The sequence below is a fragment of the Arachis ipaensis genome, chromosome B07, assembly GCF_000816755.2.
Source record: "Arachis ipaensis cultivar K30076 chromosome B07, Araip1.1, whole genome shotgun sequence".
NCBI lineage: Eukaryota > Viridiplantae > Streptophyta > Magnoliopsida > Fabales > Fabaceae > Arachis > Arachis ipaensis.
The window spans coordinates 10,332,986-10,339,195 of record NC_029791.2 but is presented as its reverse complement, the minus strand read 5'-3'; positions in this window follow the sequence as shown (position 1 = coordinate 10,339,195).

The following is a 6,210-nucleotide window of genomic DNA, read 5'->3' as shown; positions in this document are numbered from 1 at the left end:
TATGGATGTTTAAATCTAATAATTATTTTACATTACATAGTTCACCGTTAAATTAGACTAAATTTTTAAAATGGTTCTATAAATTCACGACTTTTACTATTTTAGTCCCTTAAATCTAAAACTTTTTATATTAGACTCTGAGATTTAACTATGGTAGAGGGCTAGCAATGGGTAGGGTAGGGTAGGGTTTAGACTTTACCATAACCCTACCTGCGGGTTGAAAACTTTCTTAAAACTCTACCCTACCCTACCTGCGAATTGAGAATCTCTCAACTCTAATCATACCCGCACCCTAAAGTTCTAAACCCTACCCTACTCGACCCTATCCGCAGAAACAAATAAAAAATTCAAATAAATATAAAAGTCAACCATTCCAAATTTTATACATATTAATAAAATAGAAAATAAAAAACTAAGTTCAAATTAAAATTAAAAACAATAAAATATTAAAAAAATCCAACATAAAATTACAAATAATATGATCATTAACTAGCTTAGTGATCATTTCAAGTTTTTATAAGAAGAAGATTGTGAGTACAAGACTCACTTTCTTCACTACATACATAACTTTTACATATATATTATATAATATATTAAGGATGCGGGTAGGGTAGGGTAGGGTAAACCCTAAACCCGTACCCTACCCTACCTGCAGGCAAATTTGCACCCTACCCTACCCTACCCTACCCACAGCGGATAGGGTCCGAATGAATTGGTTTGGGTTGGGTACCCGCGGGTAGAATATATATTGCCAGCCCTATATAGGTACCATATTGGTCTTTACCCTTTTTAGCACTGAATCAGTGAAGGAAGTGTTGAGCTAGCCAGCTATGACTTACTACACTGAACACATCGCTAAACAATGTCATTTCACTTTGGCGCTTAAACAAGACAAAAATAAGAGGGTGAAAAAGAGTTTATATGATGTGCAAACCATTTTATCTCCCTACATTCTCCAAAACGACCTCATATTTATGTTGTTTAAGAGCTAAAAAGAAACATCATTTAGTCCTGTGTTTAGCATGACAATTTAGAACTAGCTCAACATTCTGTTCGTTGACTCAATATCAAAAAAGATCCAGGGACTAATATGGTGTCTGAAACTGAATCTCAGGGACCAACATAGCTAGAGGGTTTGCTTTCAATTCAATATGCAGTTTTCTTCTCTTAATTTAGATAATTTAATATAATATTAATTTTACTATGAAAAGTTGTATGTGAAAATTGCATATGTAAGTACAACAACAACAATAAAGGGGTTGAATAATAGTTTTTCATTCTTATAGTTTTTCAAAGAACTTATAACACCTTAATTTTTTGAAAAATTAAATAAAAAAGAATTATTATTATTAAAATATATTTTTTGTCCCTAAAATTTTGAAAAATTTTAAAAATACCCTTAAGTTTTAATTTATTTTAATTTTATCCTTAATGTTTTAAATATGCCTTAATTATATCCTTTTTGTTAATTTTTTTATAGTCAACCAATAGTCAACCTTTTATTTCCAATTTTACCCCCTAATTCTAACTGTGTTTGGCCCATTCCCTAACTCATTTCAACGCCTCCACCTTTCTGCTCAACCTCATTTCATTTCTACACGGCTACACCTCCACCTTTCTTCCCAACCATCACCCATCCTCTCTTCATCTCTCTCGTTGCAACTGTCGGCGCCATCACCAACCAGCACCACCAATCTCCATCTTCGCCTCCAACATCATTCATCCGTCTTCCTCACCACTCATCCATATCTATTTTCATGATCATAAAGCAGCAAAAGACAGAGTCCGAATACCAATCATTCATCACGTTTCTCTTCTCCTAGTCCGACACACTCAAGTCTCATACAACATCACCATTCACGGCACCTCAAGCTCGTACTCCACCGTCCACGATTAACTGCTGTAAGAACCGCAACTAATCAACTGGTTAAGTAAGGGATTAATTGCCCTAATTAGACTTTGACAGGTTAGAGTGAGAATTTGAGGATTTAAAGGTAATTTTTAGACTCAGTAGGTTTTTTCTGAGTCAGAAAATGTGCTTTCTGTGAAAAATCGTGAAAAACCACAAACCGGCAGTTGAACTGGTTGAATCGGTTCAAGTCTGCCCGGTACCGCAGGAGAAAAAGTAAAAACCGGCGAAAACCTTAGAAATGGAAAATCGGGCGGTAATTTTAAAGGTTTGATCCGAAGTTGGGCCAAGCGGGCTAAAAATGCTAACGGTTTGGACCGGGTCCAAGTTGGGCCCAAGCCCAACATATAAAAGGCTCATTAAATGAACCAAACCAGCCACAACACTAAACAAACACACTTATACATGCTGAAAAGAGAAGAAGAGAGAAACCTTTTTGGTTACTATTCATCATCTTCTTCCAAAGCTCATATCTTGAGCTAGAGAGCTTCGATCGCCGCACCGTTTGTGGCTACGCATTTCTTGTGAAGAGCTCTACAAAACCCACCCAAAAAACTCTCAAGATAATCACGAAATCTTTCCAGTTTCTCTCTTGAAAATTTTGGGTACTTAGGGTTTATGCCTAAGTGAGTTTTTGTGATTCTTGGTGTATAGGTTTGCTCTAATCCTTGCTTAGCCTTGGATTCTTGCTAGTAAATCTGTTAGAGAAAGTAAGAGTCACCAAACCCTTGTGAATTCATGTTTAATTAGAACCCTAGGTTGATTTGAGGTGATTTATATGTATATAGTTTAATTTTGGTGGCTTTGGGAGCTTTTGGAACTTAATTGTGCTTATTGAAGTGGATTTGAAAGCTTGGATTTTGATTGGAAACTTATTAGTGCTAAGTTGGATTTTGGGTGCAAAAAAGGAATCGGCCAAGGTATGGTTTCAGTTTCCTCTATGTAGTATATAATATTCATGGACACATAGGCTAGTAACCAATAAGATAGGTTGAACTAAAATGATGGTTGGTGTGTTATATGTTGATGAATTGATGAATGTTGGGTTGATTGTGATGAATTAAAATGATGTGATGATGTTGAATGATTGTATAGATTGGGAGTTAGTTCCTTATAATAATTGTAGAGTTATGATTTATGAAATGCTGAGTTTGATGGTGATTTAGATCCTAATTGTTATAGAGTTGATGTTGGAATTGAAAGTAATGAAATGAGAAGGAGAATGTGGTAAGGTTGGTGTATTATGGTATAACTAGTACATTTTGATGAAAAGTGGTATTTTGAATGGCTTGATGTGATTTGGTATGGGTATGGTAATAAATTTTGGGAATTGTGAAGTGTGGCAAAATTGGGTTTTTGATGAACTTTGTACGATCATAACTTCTGCTTTGTTTTTCAAAACTGGTTGCAATTTGTTTAGATTAAAGATCTTTGAAAATTATTTAAATCGATATAAAATTTGCGAAAATTAGAATTTTGTAGAGGAAGTTATGATCCTTCAAACTTGGTGTTAAAAATCTGAAATTTTGCAAAGTTGCAGAATTTCATGATTACTGATATGTGCGGGCACACACTCTCGTGCGGACGCACACCATGTAAAAATTTCAACCTGTGTGGACGCACACACACCTGTGCACACGCACAGGCAGGGAAGTGCGTTCTGTTCGCAGCACTAGCACAGCTTGTGCGCGTACATATCCAAGGAAAAACTTCAACCTGTGTGGACGCACAGGTCTGTGCAGGCGCACACGTCGGGAAGGTCAGTCTGTTGGAGGCGCTGGCACGGGTCGTGCGGGTGAACAGATTCTAAAAAATTTTGTCCCCTGTGCGTACGCACACCCTGTGCGTACGCACACATTTTAAAACTTTCTAGACGTGCGCACGCACACACCTCTATACGGCTGCACACGTCCTGTTTCTTAAATTTTTCTTGTTTTCAACAATTCTACCTTCCCAACAAGGTTGTAAGCTTCTAAAACACCATTTTAAGAGTTTTGGGCTTAGTTTTGAGTATTAGAACATGGGATATAACTTAAGGGTTCTAGAACATGGTTTTGAGATAAATTAGAAAACGGAGGCCTAGGATTCTGGTATGTTGATAAGGGGTTTGACGTTAGGTAAAGGATGAATGATATATGAGATAAGGAATGATGAATTGTTGACATTTGGATACTGAGTTATGAATGGACAGTGGTTGAGATGAGTCGGGAATTCGGATTGAAGTAATGGATCTATGTATACTGAAAATGTTTTTGAAAACCACTGAGATAATATTTTTATATGATATTATGAGACGCTATGCGCCTGGCAGGGACGGTGGTTAATCCCGCCTGTCGAGGTAGCGGCGGCGGCGTAAGGGCGGTAGTTCATCCCGCTTGCGTTGAGATATGAGGTCTGTGGCAAGAGTATCCCGCTCGCATCCCTTCGGATCTATAGGGCGAGCAGGCACCGGTACCTGGACAGTGATCCGGGTACTATATCTCAGGGGTTCCCACATGAGAAATCCGAAGGCCGACGTCTCCATGGAGATGTGTCGGGTTGGCAGTTGAACCGACAATGTGATATCACAACTAGTAGGGCAGGCATCCATCATATGCATTTTCTACTTGTTTGTATGCTTTGTTTACTTGTAATGGTTTACCTAATTGAATAACATGCCTAATTGCTATCTGAATTAATTGCCTTATATGCTTATACTTGTGAGTTACTAGCTTTGTATATTACTTGTACTTTCTACTGGGATTGAGGAGGTTCGGAAGGCGGTGGCGATGGGATCGCATGGAGGATCGGTTGGTAAAGGCTGTGGGACAGCGGTGTTTGGTTAGAGTAGATATCCCTAAGATAGATTACCCCATTTATTAAGTTAAGGTGGATATATTTATGCTTATTTGTTTTAGAATGCTTTAAGCTTGAATCTTGTGATCGATATGGAGTTTAGGATTGCCTTTGGCGTCCTGGGGTCTTATATCCTACATCACTGGAAACTGTTACCATACCAAGAACCTCCGGTTCTCATACCATATCTTTGTTGTGTTTTTCAGATGCAGGTCGCAACCCACCTCGGTGAGTCGCTTTGGATGGTGACAGGAGCGGAGGATCCTGGATTCTTTTGGAGTCTTTTTAGTTTATCTATTTATAAATCTCTCTTTTGTATTTTGTTTAGCCTAGAGGCTTGTATTATGAGAGAAAAACTTGTATAAGCTGTTTTAAAACTGTCAGTTTTCTGTATAATTCTGTATACTTATGTATGGCTAGCCGGCTTAAACTCCGCGAGTCAAGGCTAGTTTTCTATGATATTATATACTTATATTTTGTTGTATCTCATCTGTTTCTTATGCCTTAAGATAGTGCGTTTTGCGCCTTTGAAAATCCTGTTTTGAGCTATATTCTTCATCGGGCTTCTAGATTATATTATTTCTTCTTTATATTATACGTATGAGCTTAGAACTGTCGTAACCTTTGATTAACCTTTACTTTATGGCGCGAGGTAAGTCTTAGGCTAATTAGGGTGTTACAACTGCGCCTAAAGCTCCGTCACTCATGACTCATCACGCTCAGAGATCCACTGTCCGCGTTTCACTGTGCCTTGAGGTCCGCCGTTATATGCGCTATGGCTTCCCTCTCCGACAGCCTCAACTCCCCTTCTTCCTCTGCCCATGTCCAGATCTTGAACATTAATTGGTTTCAAAAACAGCCCAATAGAAACCATGAGGTTTAATTTCTTGTTCAGATCTACAATTAGGGTTCAATTCTTCGAATGGTTTTCTATTAGTTTGTCAATATCACTCTTTTATATTTAATTTTGGTATTTTTAACTCGTTGCTGGGTTGTAATTTTGGTACTTCATTTTGCAATTGAGCCAAATGTGTGAATTGATAAAGTTTGTCCACACTTAAGATACTGAAATAGTTAACATATATGGTTGTGATTAGCAATATGAATATATAGTCAATGCCTTGTTGTCTAAAATAAAGGTTTATGCTGAATTTTTTAAACTATTGCCTTTTAGAATATAGATAAATTTAAAAATTTTAACCTGGCAAGTGCGGCGGCACAACAAAGAGAAGAAGGGCGATGAGTGGCAGTGGTTGTGCAAAATGGTTGGTGAGACAATGAGAAGTAAGAGAGAATGAGAGTTAGTATGAGAGAAAAGGCAATGGGAGACGGAGATAGAAATTGGTGGTGGTGGCGCCTGTGGTTGTCGCGAGAAAGATGAATGAGAGGATGATCGATGGTTGGTAAGAAAAGTGGAGGTGTTGGAATGGAATGAAGTTGGAAAGAAAAGGGGAGATGCATTGGAA